This window comes from Nyctereutes procyonoides, unplaced genomic scaffold (genome assembly GCF_905146905.1).
Source record: "Nyctereutes procyonoides isolate TBG_1078 unplaced genomic scaffold, NYPRO_anot_genome, whole genome shotgun sequence".
In the NCBI taxonomy this organism is placed as follows: Eukaryota; Metazoa; Chordata; class Mammalia; order Carnivora; family Canidae; genus Nyctereutes; species Nyctereutes procyonoides.
The window spans coordinates 32,624,998-32,645,119 of NW_026575030.1; the positions used below are offsets into that span (position 1 = coordinate 32,624,998).

At 36.3% G+C, this 20,122-nt stretch overlaps 1 protein-coding gene across 3 annotated transcripts in view; it reads right to left on the reverse strand.

Annotated features, from left to right (window-relative positions):
* LOC129503687 (OX-2 membrane glycoprotein-like) overlaps nucleotides 1–20,122 on the reverse strand; it is a 108,643-nt gene that overhangs the window by 7,541 nt on the left and 80,980 nt on the right. The window lies entirely within an intron of this gene.

The following is a 20,122-nucleotide window of genomic DNA, read 5'->3' on the forward strand; positions in this document are numbered from 1 at the left end:
TGGTTTTAAATTTTCTGAATTTCCAGAGTACTTGAGTCTAATTATTTCATAAATAGCCTACAACTTTATTCAACAACTTGAGGCTATTAGGATTCTCAGGTGCTGCTACTACATAAGGCAGTAGACCTCGTACAAAGTGGGCAGCAAAGGTTGGGATCCATTGGAACAAATATGTGAACTTCTGCACAAATGAATGTGGTGTGTGTGTGTGTGTGCGTGTGTGCGTGTGTGCGTGTATTAGAAAGAAGACTAGGTGACTTACAGAAATGGTAAGAAGAGAAACTGACAAAAGGGACATTCCATATTGGTTTCCTAAAAAGTTCAAGATACTAGAGCAAATGGGTCATTAAAGAAAATATACGAAAATGATGTTTGAAATGATGGGGATAAGAGTATGATATCTCATAAAATTTCTCATGCCGTAAAGATAAAACTGAGATTTTTGTGGTGGGGCTTCTCTTCCGTAACAATAGTGGCATTAAGATTTTGCCCCTTAGATTGGGATTATGGGCATTGGTTTAGAGTCACTGTTATCTATCCAGTATGATAGTGCTGTCCCTGGAATTTTGAGCAACTTGCTCTAGGTGGGCTCTTTCAGCCAAGCTGTATTTTATAGGCAACTACATAAAAAGATATATTAGAATAACTGTTTGCGGTATTCTTAAATATAGAAACAGGAAGTATGGGAGGATACGTTTAGCTGCCCTTATCAGATAAACACACAGCTAAAGAGTTCTTTCATAATTTTCTTAAATTTAAGCAACAAAATATTTCTGTCTATTTTTTAGGATATTCTTAGCATGTCTTATAGTAAAGATAATGTTGGTAACGATTTCATCTCTACAAATGATTTATTCTTACATTTGTACCATGCTGCCACAATTCCAAATCTCTTATGTTTCTATTGCTTCTTAATAAAAGGTGTCAGAATTATATCTGTACTTCTCAAATAAATATATTTCAGTATTACTCACATGGCTTATTTCATTAACAATAGTTATTAAAACTTACTTGGAATCAATTTAGTATTGGTTTTTGTACTAAAAAATGCATGTGGAAAAGTGATTGTCAAGCCTTATGGTGCTTAAAAACAGCCTCAAGAACCTGATAAACTGCAGATGACCAACTCCCAAGCGCTAAGAAATTCTGACTCAGAAGATCCAGACTATGGCTCTACAATCTTCACCCCGGGAAGACACCCTCGATAATTTAATGCAGGTTTCCCAGTATAGAGGCTAGTTTGGCATATGTGGTTGATTTGATTACTTTTGCCTACCAATCAAGACTTTCTAGGCTCCAGAATTAATTCTCTGGCTGGATCCTGTCTGTCTGTCTGTCTGTCTGTCTCTCTATGTGTGTGCATTTTAAGAGCAGTTTTAGGCTCAGTAAAGGTGAGTGGAAAGTACAAAGAATCCCCATGCGTTCCCTGCCCCTATGCATGCACAGCCTCCTCCACCACCAACATCCTGTACCAGAGTGGGACATGGTGTATCTGTTACAATCAAGGAATCAACGTTGACACACCATTATCAACTGAAGCCCATAGTTTACATTAGGGCTTACTCTTGCTATTTTAATTCTATGGGTTTTGACAAATGTATGGTGACATGTGTCCCTTATTATAGTAATGTACAGAATAGTTTCACCTCCCTAAAACTTTTCTGTGCTCTATCCATCCATCCTTCCCTCCCCCCAAACTCCTGGAATCCCCTCACCTTTTCACTGTGTTCAATGTTTTGCCTTTTCCAGAATGTCATATAGTTGGAATCCTATGTAGCCTTTGGCTTCTCTCACTTAATAATATGCATTTAAGGTTCGTCCATGTCTATTTATGTCTTGCTAGCTCATTTCTTTTTAGCACTGAATAACATCTCATTGTCTCGATGTAACACAGTTTATTTGCCCAGTCATCTACTGAAGGACTTCTTGGTTGTTTCCAAAAGTTGGCGCTCATGAATAAAGCTGCTCTAGTCGTCCCTGTGCAGGTTTTGGCATAAACATCAGTTTTCAACTCATTTGAGCAAATACTAAGGAACATGATTGCTGGATCATATGGTAAGAGTATGTTTCCTTTAGTGAGAAACTGTCAAAATGCTTTCCAAAGTGGCTGCACCATTCTGCAGTCCCATTAGCAAAGAGTGAGAGTTCCTGTTGCTCTGCATCCTCGTCAGCATTTGTTATTGTCAGTGTACTAGATTTTGTTCATTAAATAGGTGTGGAGAAATATCTCTTTGTCTTAGCTTGTAATTTCCTATTAACATATGATGTTGATCATCTTTTTATATTCTTACTTGCCATCCATGTATCTTCCTGGTGAGGTATCTATTCAGATCTTTCACCCATTTTTAAAATTGAGTTGCTTGTCTGCTTACTGTTGAGTTTTAAGAGTTGTCTAATTTGGATAGCAATCTTTTGTCAAATACGGTTTTTGCAACTATTTTGTCCCACGTTTGTGGCTTGTCTTTACATTCTCCTAACAAACATACCATGTATAGCAGTTATTTGTTATGTTTGCTGCCATATTAGACTCTGGGCTTCTCACAAGTCAAGATTAGGTTATATTTCTTTTTAGTTTCTTATCCCAGTCCTTGGCACAAAGTAGAATTAAATAATGTTTAAAGGGTGGATGATATTATTTGTGAAGTGTGTCATCTAATCCCTTGCTACTCAAAGGATGGCCTTCAAATTGGTAGCACGGGAACCCCCTGGGAGCTGTCAGAAATGCAGAATTTCAGGGATGCCTGGGTGGCTCAGCGGTTGAGCATCTGCTTTCAGCTCAGGGTGTGATCCCCCATATGGGGATGAGTCCCACATCAGGCTCCCTGCAGAGAGCTTCCTTCTCCCTCTGCCTGTGTCTCTGGGTCTCTCATGAATGAATGAATGAATAAATAAATAAATAAAATTTTAATTTTTTTTTAAAAAGAAAGAAATGCAGAATTTCAGTTTTTATCTACCAAATAAGAAATTGTATTTTTTTTCCACAAGAATGCTCGGATGATTTGTGTTATGATTGGTGTTATTTCCCCACCAGGAGTCAGGTGTGGCAGGAAGCCAAGTTATATTCATGACAGAGTCATTTGGAAAGTTCTATTTTAGGCAGGAACAGGAAGAGCCTCACCACCCAGCCCAGAAAGTAAAAATGGCAGGTGAGAAAGAAAACATTACTACTTTATAGAATATTTGCCCTGAATTTGAGAACACAGGAACTGAAAACACTGTGTTAGAAATCAAGTGACAGGTTCAAAAGCAAGTTCTGGGGATTAATCTTTAAAAATCAGGCCCCATTCTGAAGTTAGTCGGGGTAAACGTTCCATGGGAATCGCTTTATCTGCAATCTATGACCACATACTAAGCACCTACTAGTTTGTTAGGTTCTGAAGTGACATGGTTGAGAAAGATTCCATTACTGCTCATCACTGTTTATAGCACGCTTCTATAGACGAAGAAGTAGAAACTGAACAACAACAAAAAGTAATCTGATAGTTGAGGTGTTCTCAGTCCCCTGTCACTACCGGTCTTTGACCAATTGAAACATACAGAAGTCAGATTGAGAGAAAGGTTAGTATTAATGGTAATGGTACATTGGTGAGCATGGCTTGGGTCCAATGACAGCATAAGTTTCATACCAGTTCCTCCTCTCAAATCTTGCTTGGCTTTGGACTTATATATGCATAGGAAGAGTTAGATTTAAAAAGAAACACCCAACCAGCCATGTGGGAGATGTGTCTGTCTCAAGCCTTCCGAGTTGTAGATGAATGAGAGCCAGGTTGTGATGACAGCCTCCTTAGCCTTTAATGCAAGGGTTCTGTCCCAAAGTTAACTTGGTAAAAAGAGTGAGAGGTTCCGTTCATCTCTCCTCTTTCCATAAGAAGAAGTCTGCAAGGGAGTAGATCAGTGGAAGACCCTATTTCACAAGTTAAAGTAAAATATGAGGCAAGCAAAAGAATGATTCTTTTTTCCCTAATTTTGATAAGTGCCTGCTGGGTATTAAGTTACTAGAGGAAGTGACAGGATATGAGCCAAATTTTAGCTGTAATTGCCATCTAAATAATATATATGTAGTTACAAAGTGCTTTCCTCTATATTATACAAAACATTTTATGTACTGTGAGAGCTCAATTGCAACTATTTTCTCTATACTTCTTGGTTGTCCAAAATGTATGTAACTAACATGCTGATATGGCCATACACTTCACTTTTATTTTAGACAATATCATTATAAACTTACTCAAGTCTTAATCAAAGTTTGACAATTGAGAAATAATTTTATTTGAGGTTAAAAAAAGGAGGGTCGGGATGGGCCAGAATTTTATCAGGTTAGAAACCTCCAACCTTCTCAAGCTACCCTTAAAATGTCTAAAAGTGATAATAACTCCAAACTGGACAACCACAGGTTGAATTGTTTATCAAACTGCTGGGAATTTGTGTTTTCTTTGAGTGATACTCTATGTAGAGATTGAACAAGGCAGGATCTCAAGTTTTATTTGAGTGATATTAATATGTAGTGTGTATCTCAAGGTAATAAGTGCAAATTAAATAATATTACCATGAATCTCTTCCAAGGAAGTAATCCTAGGAGAGTTGGATCCATAGTGGAACTATAGCCTATAGGTCGACTGCTATATTAAATTGAGTCTTGTGCTCCAGGGCTTTCTATGGTCCATAACCAAGCATTAATAATCGCTAGACAATATTTCACCTCTTGTGATTCTTGATGATCTTTTGACAATAATACTATTTATCCTAACAGATATCTGTTTACTATTTATTGAGTGCTTGTCTATGTGTCAAGCAATGTTCTAAGCCTTTTAAATGTATGACTTGATCAACTCACATGACCACCTTATGGAGTAGGTAGTTGTCATACTCATTCCTCTGATCAGGAAACAGGCACTTAGTGGTCAAGTAACTTGTCCACGTTTATAGGGCCAATAAGTCGTACAATCTGAATTGCAACCTAGCAATCTGATTCCAGAACCTAGGTTTTCTTACTGTAGCATCAACTTGAGCTTAAAGAAGGATTTGCGCTGTTCTAGACTCATTCTATGATGCCTTAGAACTATCTGCTGAAGCTGACCCAGAACTGTTGGATTAAACCCTGTAATCACTGCATAATATTGTGTAACCTGGTGATGCCAGTTAGCAGTTCTGGGCTATTGAGAGAAGAAAGGAATTGTATTAGACAAGGATTTCAAACTACGTTGGAGAGTATTGCACCGATGCTGATGTCAAGGACAGATCATAAAATGGTCACCAGAGTAAGAATGTAAAGGAAGATACAAAAATGGACAGGCCATAATGAGGATGTCAGTAATCCAAATAACAGTGACCAGAGATTAGGCCTGGGGTAGAAGACCAGCACAGGGCCCAGCAGCCAGAATGGAGTTGGATCCGTGCCAATTGCATTTGAATGTAGGAGTCTCTAACTTTGGTCTTACTCAGGCCTGGTCCCTGGGGTAAGCTCAAAACTGAAGATAATAAAACAAGTGTGCAGATTCGTGTGAAACTGAGGAATTAGAGAATCTGGAGGTTGCCGGCAACAGTGATGGGGACAGATATGGGGCTTGGGCAGACCTGACATTTCTCATCACGGCTCCATCTCCCCTCCCCTTGAGAAGCATCAATGTGTTGAAAAAACCAAGTAGACAACAGTGATGAAACCAAGAAAAAAAGGGCCCAGATGCTCAGGAGAAAATCATTGGACCAAAATTTCGGTTAAGGTAAGTCTCATTACTCCTGAGTTATAAAAGCACCCTGGTGGCCTTGGGAAAATCAGAAGGTGTCCCATTTGCTAAAACCCACGTATCACAAAATATCTTAGTTTTCATCACTTTTAGCTGGCAACTCTTTTAAAAATATGCTAACCGTGTGGTTTATGATTCTCCAGGAGGCTAGAACAACCTCTGAATTCAAACTGTTAGGTTTTGTCGTAAAGAAGGTACTGCCTTATTCTGCATTGCAAGTATCTCCAGGGTCTTACATCACTTCAGAAACCTCAAAAATGCTATTAGCAGAAGATGTAACATATCTACACACATACACATGCATATATATATACACAGACATACACATATAAATATATATATATGTTAGTTTGAAAATGAAGACAAAAATTAATTAATTTATCATTTGTTAATTTAATTTTTATGGGTACTGCTTGGTGGGGGAAAAGAATAGCGTGGAATAGTCAAGAATAGAAATGAGACTTTCAGTGAGTGTAGGTTGATACAGGGTTTTGATTTTAACTCTGGATCATGAAAATTAGTTGCATAGTTAATAACAATACATAAAGAAAAAAATGCCCCCAAACTGAAAACAGACTGAATCAAGCTTATGCATCAGATTGATAACCATGCATATAAAATAATCATGATACGTGACTTGATCAGTATTTCAACTATACATCCCTGCAGAGATTATAAGAACAAAAAGAACCATATAGATATTTTAATCTGCATTTGGTATTATTCATAGCTACACTGATATTCTTTTTTTAAAAATAAATATGTGGGGGCACCTTGATGGCAGTTGGTTAGGCATCTCACACTTGATCTCAGCTCAGATCCTAATCTCAAGATCGTGAGTTCAAGTCCTGTGTTGGGCTCCACATTGGGCAGGGAGCCTACTTCAAATACACACACACATACATACATATATACATAAGTGTTAAAAAATTAAATATGTGGAAAACACAGAATAAAGCAAATATATAATTATGTTAGTATATTTAGAAGAAAAAGTTTTCCTGTAAAACAAAATTTAAATTAAAGATGTTCAGAATCCTGAAATCTAAGTTTTGAGCTAGAAATATAAGCATAAAATCGATTTTTTCTATTAAAAACTATTTCAAATCTGACTACTGAAACAAAGTAACATGAGAAACATGTGAAGAAATATAGGACACATTTGAAATCCTATTTCTAATTTCTTTAAAAGATAGTTGACTGTTTAAAGAAAAATAATGTAATGTGAATTTTATAGAATATGTAGAAGTAAAATATAGGCCAGTAACAGTCCAAAGAATGGGTAAGTGGTAAATGGAAGTATTAAAATACAGGGTGATAAGTTAGTGATGCAAATTAAAATCTCTAGAGCAATCACTACATTTATTTTTTATTTTTTTCTAAAGATTTTATTTGTTTATTCATAAGAGACAGAGAGAGAGAGAGAGAGAGAGAGAGGCAGAGACACAGGCAGAGAGAAGCAGGCTCCATGCAGGGAGCCTGACGTGGGACTCAATTCCAGGACTCCGGGCTCACACCCTGAGCCACCCAGGCGTCCCAATCACTAAATTTTTAATAAATAACTCAAGCTAAGGAGCCAACAAAGGAGGTAAAAATAGAATAGTAAATACTCAATAGAAGCCAAGAAAGAAGGAAAAATGGTCAGAAAACATATAGGACAAGTAAATACAAGCATTAAGATAGTAAACTTAAACCCAGTTCCAATTAGTTAGAAACTTTCAAATTGAAAAAAAAAAAAAAATCAGAGGGGCACAGAGGTGGCTCAGTGGTTGAGCATTTGCCTTCAGCTCAGGTCGTGAGTTTCTATGAAATGCACTTTAAGTAAAACTACATAGGTTAAAAGTAAAAGGGTAGAGAGAGTTATCACACAAACATCCATCCCAATAAAGCTGTAAAGGCTGCGTTATCATTGAATGTACGAGCACTGGGTGTTACTCTGTATGTTGGCAAATTGAACACCAATAAAAAATAAATTTATTATTAAAAAAATAAAGCAGATGTTCAGAAATAGAAAAAAAAAAGAATGTACAACTCAAGACAAGGAGTTTGTCAGAGATAAAGGACGCCTCAGAGTAATGGAAGAGTCAGTCTCTCAAGTAAGAAGGACAATTCTAAATGTGTATGAATTTCATAGTAGAGCTTCAAAATACATGAAACAAAAACTGAGAGATTTAGGGCAGCAGTAGACAGATCTGCAATTTAAATCTCAGTTAAGGGGCACCTGGGTGGCTCAGTTTGAGCGCCTACCTTAGGCTCAGGGTGTGATCCTGGGGTGAGTCCCATGTCGGTGTCCCCACAGGGAGCCTGCTTCTCCCTCTGCCTGTGTCTCTGCCTCTCTCTCTGTGTCTCTCATGAATAAATAAAATATTTTTAAAAAATAAAAAAATAAAACCTTGAACCGCAAAGCTAATGATATAAATCCCTGGGGATTTTGGACGATGACTAGGGTGAGGAGGGAGTCCTCCTGAATGAGAGCAATGCTTTATAAGAGAGACCTCGGAGAGACCTACCTCCCTTCCACCATATGAGGATACAATGTGCAGTCTGCAACCTGAAGACAGCCCTGCCCCACCCATGCTGTGACCCTGATCTTGGACCTCCGGCCTTCAGAGCTGGGAGAAATCAATGTTCATTGTTTACAAGCCAGTTAATGGCATTTTGTTATAGCAGCTTGACTACACTAAAACAAACAAGGATGTTTCATACAAGATAAAACTCTTATCCCCATTTAAATGTACAGATTCAACAACAGGAAGTGACAGATGCTTCTCTCTTTTGGTAAACCATTTCAATGGAGAAGTGAAATTATGAGTTCAAAGAGTTAGGCTTTGTAAGCGTGAATAGGAAGTCAAATCCACCTGATGGACGTGTTTGATGCAGGCTGCTCTAGGAGCCTGGCCAGAGCCTTCTCCTGGGCCTCTTCCCATCAATACCTATTGGAATGTTCAGCTGGGGATGGTCAAAGCAGGTGGCTTCGAGGATATAAACTGCCAGCCATCTGTACCTTTATTGTACCTGCTGGGACACATGCGGGGAAGGGAATGGCTTCGCCTAGATCTCCTGGCTAAATATGGCAGAGGGATTATGTGAAGGACGGGACCTCAGACAAACCTAATACCTGAACTTAAAGGGCGAGCTTCAGAAATTGGTCTTGGTTTCGCCTGATGGAAACGTCTTGGGGTTGCTTTATACCAGTTGTCTACACATGGTGAGGGGATAGGCAGGTAAGCTAGAAGGAGTCAGGCAGGGGGAGGGCCAAGGGGCTCTGTAGTCTATTCCTGGCTCACAACTCCAACAACTGCAAAGATTGCTTCTCAGTCTCCATAGATTTCTCACTCACAGGGGGCAGAACCACGGCAGGGGCATGCCGCTAGTGGGCCATCTGCAGGGCCTGTGTGCCATGTAACCATCTCCGAGCAATTTAGAAACTTGTTAGAACTCTTCAGTGTTCTTTCAGTGGTTGTTTTCACCTCTGCACTATGTCTTCCTGGTTCTTGGACATCAATTTAGATTCATTTCTTGGGCAGCTGGAATATTCATATATATATATATATATATATATATATATTTTTTTTTTTTTTTTGAATCCTCCCACATCTGAGAGTCTATTTCTCTTGTCACATGGATGGATGGTAACTTGGCCTTCTTGGGTAATTTTTTTTTTTCTTTTTCAAAATGGTCCAGCTACTGTTTCATTTGCTTCTGACATTGAGTATTATGGGAACAGTCTGTTGTAAATACAATTCTTTTTCCCATTTAGGTAGCTTTTTTTTCTTTTTCCTGACTAGAAAATTGCAGAAATTTTTCTCTATCCTTGAAATTCTGAAATTCAAATAGCCATATATCCAAACGTGTCTCTTTGACTCTCCTCTACTTCTGAAATCTCAACTAAAAGCATGTTTTTCTTCCTGGATCTCTCCTCCACTTTCCTTATCTTTTGGCTAATAATATTTGGTGTGTTTTCCCTTTTCTTTGAGTTGTGGATAATTAGTTCTACATGTTTTTTAATTCATTGGTGTGGCAATCCTGGTCACTACCTCTGCTCTTTTTTAAAATTTTAAGTTAAACCTTTATAGAAGTAAAACATTCATAGAAGAGGGGAAAAGGCAAAAATAAGTAAGTACAAAGATTGTTGAGTTTGAATTAATAAGTTTTGTAATCAGTACCCTTTCAGACTGAGAGACAGAACATGGCCAGCACATCAGAAGCTCCCCTAATGTTTCCTCCAAGCAATACCCCTGCTCCCCAAGGGAACCATCCCTACTTCTTACACCATATACCAGTTGTTCATATATGGAGAGGGGGTAGCCCTCTTCTTAATGTCAAGAACTGTAAAAGGTCTAAGATTTTACCTTACTTGCAAGCTGACAGGTTAAATCTGCTATAGTTTCATGGGTGCTGTGGGAAGACAGGAGATACCTGGACCAGAGAAAAAGGTGATCTCATTCATGGCACAGCAACAACACGAGCATCAGCATATTTGTGTGAGTTCCCCCAGCCCCTCCCAAGCCCAAAAGATGATGAGGATGTGCCCAGATGGATGCCTGTGCAATCAGCGGGAACTCCAAACTTGAGTAACCTGATCCCTTTGCTCTGGGGGCAGACATTATCTCTCTTCCAAGGCTGTTTGCTATACATATATCCCTGAGAAAGAATTAGAAAAGTCCACTTCTTTTTAAATCAAAACTAGATTATCTCCCATGAGAGAAAGAGCTTTAGAAAGTTTTTCTTTGGGACACCTGGGTGGCTCAGCGGTTTAGCACCTGCCTTCGGCCCAGGGTGTGATCCTGGAATGCTGGGATCGAGTCCCACATCGGGCTCCCTGCATGGAGCCTGCTTCTCCCTCTGCCTGTGTCTCTGCTTCTCTCTCTCTCTCTCTCTCTCTCTGCCTCTCATGAATAAATAAATAAAATATTGAAATAAAAAAAAGAAAGTTTCTCTTTGACAGCTCTATTGATTGATGAAAAGCTCAACAGACTAAGAAAATGGTCTTAGTGAAAATAAAAATAACAGAAGTGATTTAAAGTCTACCTTTTCCCAAGTGGCTGTTTTGGCTCTGCTGTTTTACAATCCTGAGCCACAGGTCCTAGAGCATCAGAAGGTCCCCTGGGTATTTAGGACCTAGAAGAATAGGATGATTAGGCTGTGAGGCCTCAGGGATCTGGAGTCACAGGTGGATCTGATTCAGCTTTCAAAGCAGCCAACCCCAAGCACCCTAAATCACAGCAGGACATTTGCAAGTTGTCTCTTTTTAAAAGTTTGATTTATTTTTTTAAAACATAACTGCAGTTACTTAATTGATTCTACAGCTGCTCTTATTGAATTCTGATAGAATTATATTTCCTAAAATAGTGTTTTTGAATGTAGATAATTTAAATATAATTCTTGTGAATGTTTCCTTTTCATTGGCTCTGCTATAATTAAATAATATGTGTTATATGTTGATTGAATTAATGAGTCCACTGACACTTAAACCATAATTAAAATATGACATGAAGGTATTTGAAATAATAAAGACCATTCATCTAGGCTATGAGTCATAAGAAATCCGTAAAAGTAACTTAATATGTACTTCAACAAATTTTGATTGACTATAAAAATAACACACAAAAATTAAAAAAACAAAAATATCACCACTACCCCCAAACCTACCATTATTTTTATTAGTTTATTAAATTACATTCAGAGATTAGGAGAGTTGACATTTTACAAAAATCATTTCTCATTTTGTAATTTTGATTTCATCTATAATTTTGTTTCTGCTTTTATTTGCTATTTAAAATGGTTTCTCGAGGCACCTGGGTGGCTCAGTTGGTTAAGCATCAGACCCTTGGTTTTGGATCGGCTTAGATCATGATCTTAGGGTTGTGAGATCAAGCCCCATGACAGGCTCTGTGCTCAGCCAGGAGTCTGCTTGGGATATTTTTCCCCTCTACCTCTCCTCTGCCCCTCAATCCCTTGAGCACACAGGCTCTCTCTCCTTCTTGCTCTAAAATAAATAAATAAATAAATAAATAAATAAATAAATAAATAAATAAATAAAATCTTTAAAAATAGAATAAAATAAAAACAGTTTCTAAATTCTAGTAGTTAAAATTTTTAACTACGTAAGATTAAACCTTTAATTGTACATATCATATACCATTATGAAGTCCTTATCATTATGCGTACGATCTCCAATGTAATTCTTTACTAACCAAGCATCAAGAAACCAGCAACTCATTTACATAAGACCCTTCTCCACAGTTCTATAATGGAAAGCGGCATCTGGTTTTTTCTTCAGAAACTTCCTATTTAAAATCTCCCATTTTCTCTTAACTATGACATAATCAGGAACTAATGACAGTCAGCCCACAATCACCTTTAACTGTAGTGGCTTTCACCTGATATGTTTAAAATTAGGGTGGGCAAGGGCTGTCAATACGTAAACATCTGTAGTGAGACTTCAAATATTTGTTATCGGCAGTATTTTCTGTAAGATGTTACTTAATTAATGCCTAATGGACACAAGAATTTTACATACAAATATTATCTGATAATACATACGCACACATACTATTATTCATGTTCATACACAATACACATATACCAGCAAATACACATGTAGTGATAATCTTGGATGTAAGTTCGCTGAATGTTACACCTACATGCACACATGTAACACACATATCCACTCAAATACACATGTAATACACATACACCCTCAAAAATATACACATGCTCATATATGTATAATAAGCATGTAGATAACTACAAATTGAAATACTAATATACCTTAAATATAAATTTGTTTGTAAATTTCACAAATTAAAAACAAAAGGCATAATAAAACTGATACTTCAATATTAAAATTTACATCCCAAATATGATAATTACTTGCTAACACTTGATTATCTTAGGGAGTTATATAAGTAATATAATACTGGGGAAGAAGAACGAGAAAAAAGTAATATAATACTTATTTTCTATGACAAGTATTTAAATTTCATCATTAATTTTTTTTTCTATTTCAGTAGTTTGGATCTTTTTTTCAGAAGCATTTTAAAATGTATATAGACTGTTTTTCATTCTGTGGGTGTTGCCATAGCACTTAAACTCCTGACAGCCCTCATAAGGATTTTCCATAATTTAAAAAAATGAGTCATATAGTTTAATCTGAATCTAAGTGCTGAAAATGTTATTTTATACCCATAAACATAGAAACTTGGTCTTGGTTCTTTTATTAATATTACGAGTTTTCAATGCCCATCAACCTTTAAAAATACCCTTGGGTTCACATGGGGCTCCCTGCATGGAGCCTGCTTCTCCCTCTGCCCATGTCTCTGCCTCTCTCTGTGTGTCTCTCATGAATAAATAAATAAAATCTTAAAAATGTTCTCCTAGAGTTTTTGTTTAATGTTGCTACAAATAATACTCAAAACACCATTTCATCGTTTCCAATTGTAGGTATGACAACATTTTTTGAAAGATGGGATTTTGTGGGTTATATATAATAGGGGCAACATTTCTAATGTATTTTTAAACAATGTAGGACTAATGAAGTCATAGTTAAATGAATATAATTAACAGATACATAACATCTGTATATGTGAATATATATGTATATATACCATTTTAGACAGGAAGCTGCCACTTAATATTGACATTTTTAAGATTTCATTCAATCGCTTTATTGCTAAAATTATATCCTTCTAGTTTAGGAAAGCTATGATGCTATCATCATTAATTTTATGTGTCAATTTGACTAGACCACAGAGTGCTTAGATATTTGGTCAAAGATTATTCTGGGTGTTTTTGTGAGGTGGTTTTAGATGAGGTTAACACTTAAATTGGTAGACTAAGTTGCCCTCCTCATAGGCGTGGGCCTCATTTAATCAGCTGAAGGCCTGATCCTCCCTTCTGTAGGAGGGAATTCCTCCCACTGGACTTGAGACTAGGACTGGCTTTTTTTCCTACCTTCAGATTCAAACTGAAATGCTGACTCTTCCTGGGTCTCAAGGTTGCCAGCCTTCATACCATAACTACCTCTTCAGTTCTCCTGTTTCTTAAACCTTCAGACTCAGACTGAGGCTGATTCATCAGGGCTCTTGACTCTCTAGCCTGCTCACTTACCAGCAGGGACTTACCAGGCTTTGCAACCATGTGACCTAATTCCTTATAGTAAATCTCTATCTAGATATATATCTCATATAGACATATATAGATATATATCTCAATAGTATTGTATAGTATATATGATATATATTTATATATAAACCAATAAGATTTTACATATATATGTATTTTATATATATATAGTGTTGTATAGTACTGTATATATATAGTATTGTATAGTGTATATGATATAGATATTTTATGTATATGTAATATATACATATATACATACATATGTAAAATCTTATTGGTTCAATGTCTCTGGAGAACCCTAACTAATTACAACAATCAACTTCCAGTTAATTATTTTCAGGATAATACAAAAGAATAAACTTACAAATAGTAACATTATTTCTCTTGAATTATTAGCTTTAGTATTAGTTATTGTTGTATTATGACTATGATAATTAAGTGCATATGCAGAAAAACCACTGAATATAGACTTGATTAGAATCTACACGCTTATTTCCAACAAAAATTTTCCTAGTAGCTATTGCCTTCCTGCCTTCTAACCCAGAAATTGTATTTTTATCACTAATTTGAGTATTCTAAAAATATAATCTACAAATTATGCTTGCTCTGCCATTTGTTCTTATAAGAGCTTATTCTTCAAAAGGCTTAAATGAATAAAATAATGTAACAACAAGCAAATAATACTGATTCATTAGACTATGACTCACTCATGCCATCATATCTAATGCACCTCCTCACACCATTTAAATGAACTTCTCACTAGTTTCATAGTAGGTATAAGGTGAATTTTCATCTACCAGTCTCGAATAATATCTCCACTATTAAATTTAGTGTGCATAACATTATCTCTATACAACTTTGCGTACCCTAAACAAATATTTAACATCATTGACTTCGATGCCACGTATTTTATTAGCTTTTGTAGCTTGAAGTTCCAGTGTAGGCTTTGCATTCTTAGTAATAGTATCAAACATGTACAGTCTTATATGCCCAATCGACCAGTCTACTTCGATGCTAATGCTTTTTATATCTACATTCATGTTGTTAACAATAAAATGATCTATCAAAAAACTTAAGCTTTATATTAACTTTGGTTAATATAGCCTCTTAATTAGCTTAAACAGCCTTTAATCATTTAAAAATTATTTGAGAGAGTCCCTGGGTGGCTAAGTGGTTGGGCACCTGCCTTTGTCCCAGGGCATGATCCTGGTGTCCGGGAAAGTCCCACATCAGGCTCCCTGCATGGAGCCTGCTTCTCCCTCTGCCTGTGTCTCTGCCTCTCTCTCTCTCTCTCTCTCTGTGTGTGTGTGTCTCTCATGAATAAATAAATAAATAAATAAATAAATAAATAAATAAATATATTTTAAAAAAATAAAAATAATTTGAAATAAATCTACACTTCCCATAGATTTTGACAGCTTATCTTCAACCCTTGTCAATATTGATAACCCAGTTAGTCTATTAGAATTTTTAAAATAGAATACTTTTATCTCAATTATATTTATATTACAGATATTTCTAATTATAACCAACATATTAAATTCTTCTTCATGCTTACTCCCATAGCAATACATTTTCCTGCTGTCTATGCTTTATCACAAATTGGTATAAAAATTGTGACTTTCTCAACTTCCAGGCATTTAGGATTAGTGATGGTACAATAAGCTCACATCTAGCATTTCTACATAACTGCATTAAAGCATTCTTCATGGGTAAGCTATTCATATATTCAGGATTCATTATTCAAAACCTAAATTATGAACAAGTTATCCCATAAAAAATAAGGCTTTCAGATGAGTTACTTACCACGTCATCATTATTAATTGGAAATTTAATGTTAATAAGAACACTATTCCTTGCACACTTCTTTTCCAAATATCTAATCTGGAAGCCACAAACACAAATTAAACTGTAAAAAATTACTCGCTTTAATTGCCATATCTATTTATAGCACTCAAAATATTTTCTTTATTTTCTATGGTCATTCACAATTTCCAATGCTACTTTTATGAGAATCACTCATTACTTTATAAATTCAGTCACATAACAGAAGCATTTTTTCAGTGTTCTTATTCACAATATTATTCTAACATTGGCCAGTCCACACGCATGTGAGATTACTCAAATGCCCCTCACTATGAACATTCTTTGTTTTACATTCAGAGTCCCATAGATTCTCTTACCTACTTGGATATCTTTCAATGATTATACACTAATTTTCATATTTGTGCATCTCAAAATAGTTAAAAATTGATCATGAGAAATTGGTTCATCCAGTTTATGTAATTATAAATGTAGTACTTCCTGTCTTTTCTCAATTCTGATCTCTTGGATTCTCAATAATTATTTAATATTTATAGTAATTCAAAACTACCAAATGCTGACAAACCACTTGACCTGAAAATACTGATAATTAACAATCATACCCACATAATAAAGGCCAAATAGCATAATCACCAAAGGAAGTTTTCTTTACTGTGGAGAAATATCCAATTTTCTAAATTCTCTAAATCATGCTACAATACAGTTTTAACCTCTCATAATGATTGAATTATTCAAATAAGAAATTTCTAAAATTGAACTTAAAACAGAGTTCTCCATATTAGCTATGCTTTAACCATGAATCTTTCAGAAACTCTTCAGTGGCCACAAAAGGAACCTAACTAAACAGTACAGATGTCACACATGTACACACACACATAGCTCTTAACATGAAGCAAATTCCCCAAACGTATTATCATATCTCATCCAGGTTTATCACTCCTAATTAACACAGGATACCATAAGCAGAGGTTTGAAGATAACCCTAAAACCAAAAATAACATTTAATAAAAATACGAGATAGTTCCTCAATTTTGATCATGGCCAAAAATATCAAAAACTATGGTCATTTTTCCAGAGTGAATAGTGACTAAAATAGTAATTTAAGAGGAAACAGTGACCAAAATCTTAAGTTGTCCCTATTCTAGATCGTTAACTGCTTCTTAATTGACTCGCATGGTCCATGTAAAATTTTAGCCTGATGAAACATGGATTCTCTTCCAGGGATAGACTTAATATAATACATCTTACAGGATTCGGCCTAGGTAATGTTCTTAGAAAACAGTAATGAGATTCTGAGTGATATCAGCAAAGACGGCAGAATGGGAGGTTCTTGGCGCTGTTCCCCTACACACACACACACACACACACACACACACACACACACACAGGCAAATAGCAACTATCCACAGACAAGTATACTTTTGTGAAAATCTCAGAACCTGGAGGTGACTCTGAGCCTCCTCTTGAGGAATAAGAACCTAAAAAAGCCGTGTCAAAAGGGTCAAATGGAGCACGTTTCACCCACTGCCTCTTCACAAGGCAAGCACAGTGCCACACCCAGAGGCGTCCCTCTTCTTCAACGTGTAGAAGAGAGCCCAAGGCAGATAGCCAACTTCCCCTGGGTCCTGGAGGGCCCACTGACAGATCCACTTCCGTCTTGCCTCATAGGGAGCACTGGAGGAATTGGCAGGGATAGACATCCTGGGGGCTAGAAGTAGAGACATGGATGAGGCTCACAGTGATCATCAGCATGTAGATTTGGTAGTGACACCACTTCCTTGCTAGTGATCTCATCCAACAGAATCAGCGTCTGGAAGAGATATCTGCATTCCTACAGTATGATTCAGGTAGCCAAGAATTGAAAACGATCTGTGTGTCCATAAAAGATGAAGGGATAAAGAAAATGTAATATATACTTTTTCTTCTTTCTTTCTTTCTTTCTTTCTTTCTTTCTTTCTTTCTTTCTTTCTTTCTTTCTTTCTTTCTTTCTTTTCTTTCTTTCTTTCTTTCTTTCTTTCTTTCTTTCTTTCTTTTTCTTCCTTTCCTTTCCTTCTTTCCTTTCCTTTCCTTTCTTTCCTTTCCTTTCTTTCCTTTCCTTTCCTTTCCTTTCCTTTCCTTTCCTTTCCTTTCCTTTCCTTCTTTCCTTTCTTTCCTTCTTTCTTCTTCTTTTTTTTTAATGCCTTGACGGAGGGAGTTGGAATTTGGCAGGTGGAAGTTCAGGTCAAGGGGAAGAATAACCAAAGTTGTGAAGCAAGAAAACTCTCTGAGCATGTTCACAGTTCGTTATTTGTCTGGTTTGGGTGGACTATTTACTGTAAATAGAAACATTCATTTTCCTAAGTCATTTATTTTCTTTATATCCTTTAAAATAACTCCAAATCTCTAAGCCAAAGCTATCTGCTCAAAATAAACTCTTGGGATGGGAAAAACATTGAAATTTTATATGAATTTTTTTTCTGACTAGTTCCCTTGTTTAATGGTGTGCGGTAACCTGTGCTGTGAGCTTTATCCTATGAATCATACATTTGCATTGTCAGATGAGTTGATGACTATTTGTTCATTGTTGCTTTTCATTGCTATGACATTAACCTCAGCTTTTAAAAAATATAATTCCCCAAATAGTTATACTTTAATGATAGAGCCGGCAAAACCACAGAGCATTTTACTTTCCAACTAATTCAGGGGAAGATGTGATTGATGTGTGAAATACACTAAACCAGAAAAACTTAAAAATAGGAATTAAATGGTGACCTGGTGGATAAATGCACAAGGCTCAGAATAGGAGAAATTTACTATGAAACATGAGAGAAGAAAAGGAGCAGAACACTTGACAGTTTTATAAAGGACTGGGACAATATGATGATTAATTTAATGTGTCAATTTGTCTAGGCCATTGTCAAATATTGTTTTAGAAGTTTCTGTGAGGGTATTTTCTAGATTAGATCCATATTTAAATCAGTAGACTTTGAGCTAAAACACTGCTCTTCATAATCTGAGGGTGGACCTCATCCAATGAGTTGAAGGCCTTGATAGAAAAAGACTGACCTTCCCTAAAGAAGGATTCCACTACCAGATGGCCTTTGGACAAGAGCTACAACATCAACTCTTCCCTAGGTCTTCAGCCTGTCAGCTCATCCTGTAGATTTTGTACTTGCCAGCCTTTACATGTAAGTTCATTCTTTAAAATCAATCTCTCTCTCTCTCTCTCTCTCTCTCTATATATATATATATATATATATATATACACACACACATCAATGTGTATATACATATACAGATATAGATAGATATAAATAATAGAACCAATAAGAGATATATATGCATACATATCTATATCTCCTATTGGTGCTGTTTCTGTGAAAAGCCCTAATTCAGGTAAATTTCCAAAAAGAAATCCCTTGGCATTTTAATAAAGTTCTGCTGCACCCCAGGAAAAAACTTGATTTCTTGCTAATAAGGAAAACACTCAGTATTGCTGCTTAATTTCTGAAACTAAAAGATTTAAATTCCTGATTTTTTTCAGGTTCTGTCCAACTATAATGCAGTGTCAATAACTATAAAAACTATTCTGTCAAAGTCCCATATGTAGATTTACTTTCACTTCTCACTTCTTCAAAGAGGAAATTAGATATTATTTTTCCAAAGAATTTGTTTACACTGGAAAATCTCATTGACCACTTATTTCCTAGCTGTATCCTTTACCCTCTGTGTTTGAGAATCAAGCCATAATGAGAATTCAGCTTTGGCCTGCTTATCCTAAGTGTAAACAGGGTGAACCAAACAAACTTGAAAAGTGAAACTGCCTCCATAAATTCTGATAGATAGTTACTGGAAGAGAAGCAATCATTCCCTGAAAACCTAAAAGTACCTTAGAATCCTACACACATCCCCATGGTAATAATGACTTATTCCAATGGAATTGTGGACCCACAGAAGCTCAGTACTCCATTTATTTCTTCATTTATGTGGCAAAAGTATAGTGACTTTCCACTGGGAATTAAGTACAAAAATAGGTAAGACACATGCTCTTGTAAGGAACTTAGAGTCCAAGAGAGGAAGAGCAGGGTGGAGACAAATTAGTGCAAGAGTGCTAGAGGTATAGTGATGGGGAGCTTGTAATAGGTAACAAATGTAGGGATGCCTGAGTGGTCAGCGGTTGGGTATCTGCCTTTGGCCCAGGGTGTGATCCCCGGGTCCTGGAATCGAGTTCCACATCAGGCTCCTTGCGGGGAGCCTGCTTCTTCCTTGGCCTGTTTCTCTGCCTCTCTATGTGTCTCTCCTGAATAAATAAATAAAATATTTTAAAAAATAGATGACAAATGTATACATTGGAGATCAATTTTCTCATCTTTATATAGAAATAAAGAAACGCTGGCTCCGGATTTTTTTTTCCAAAATCACCTCTTGTGGTGAGCATAGCATAATGT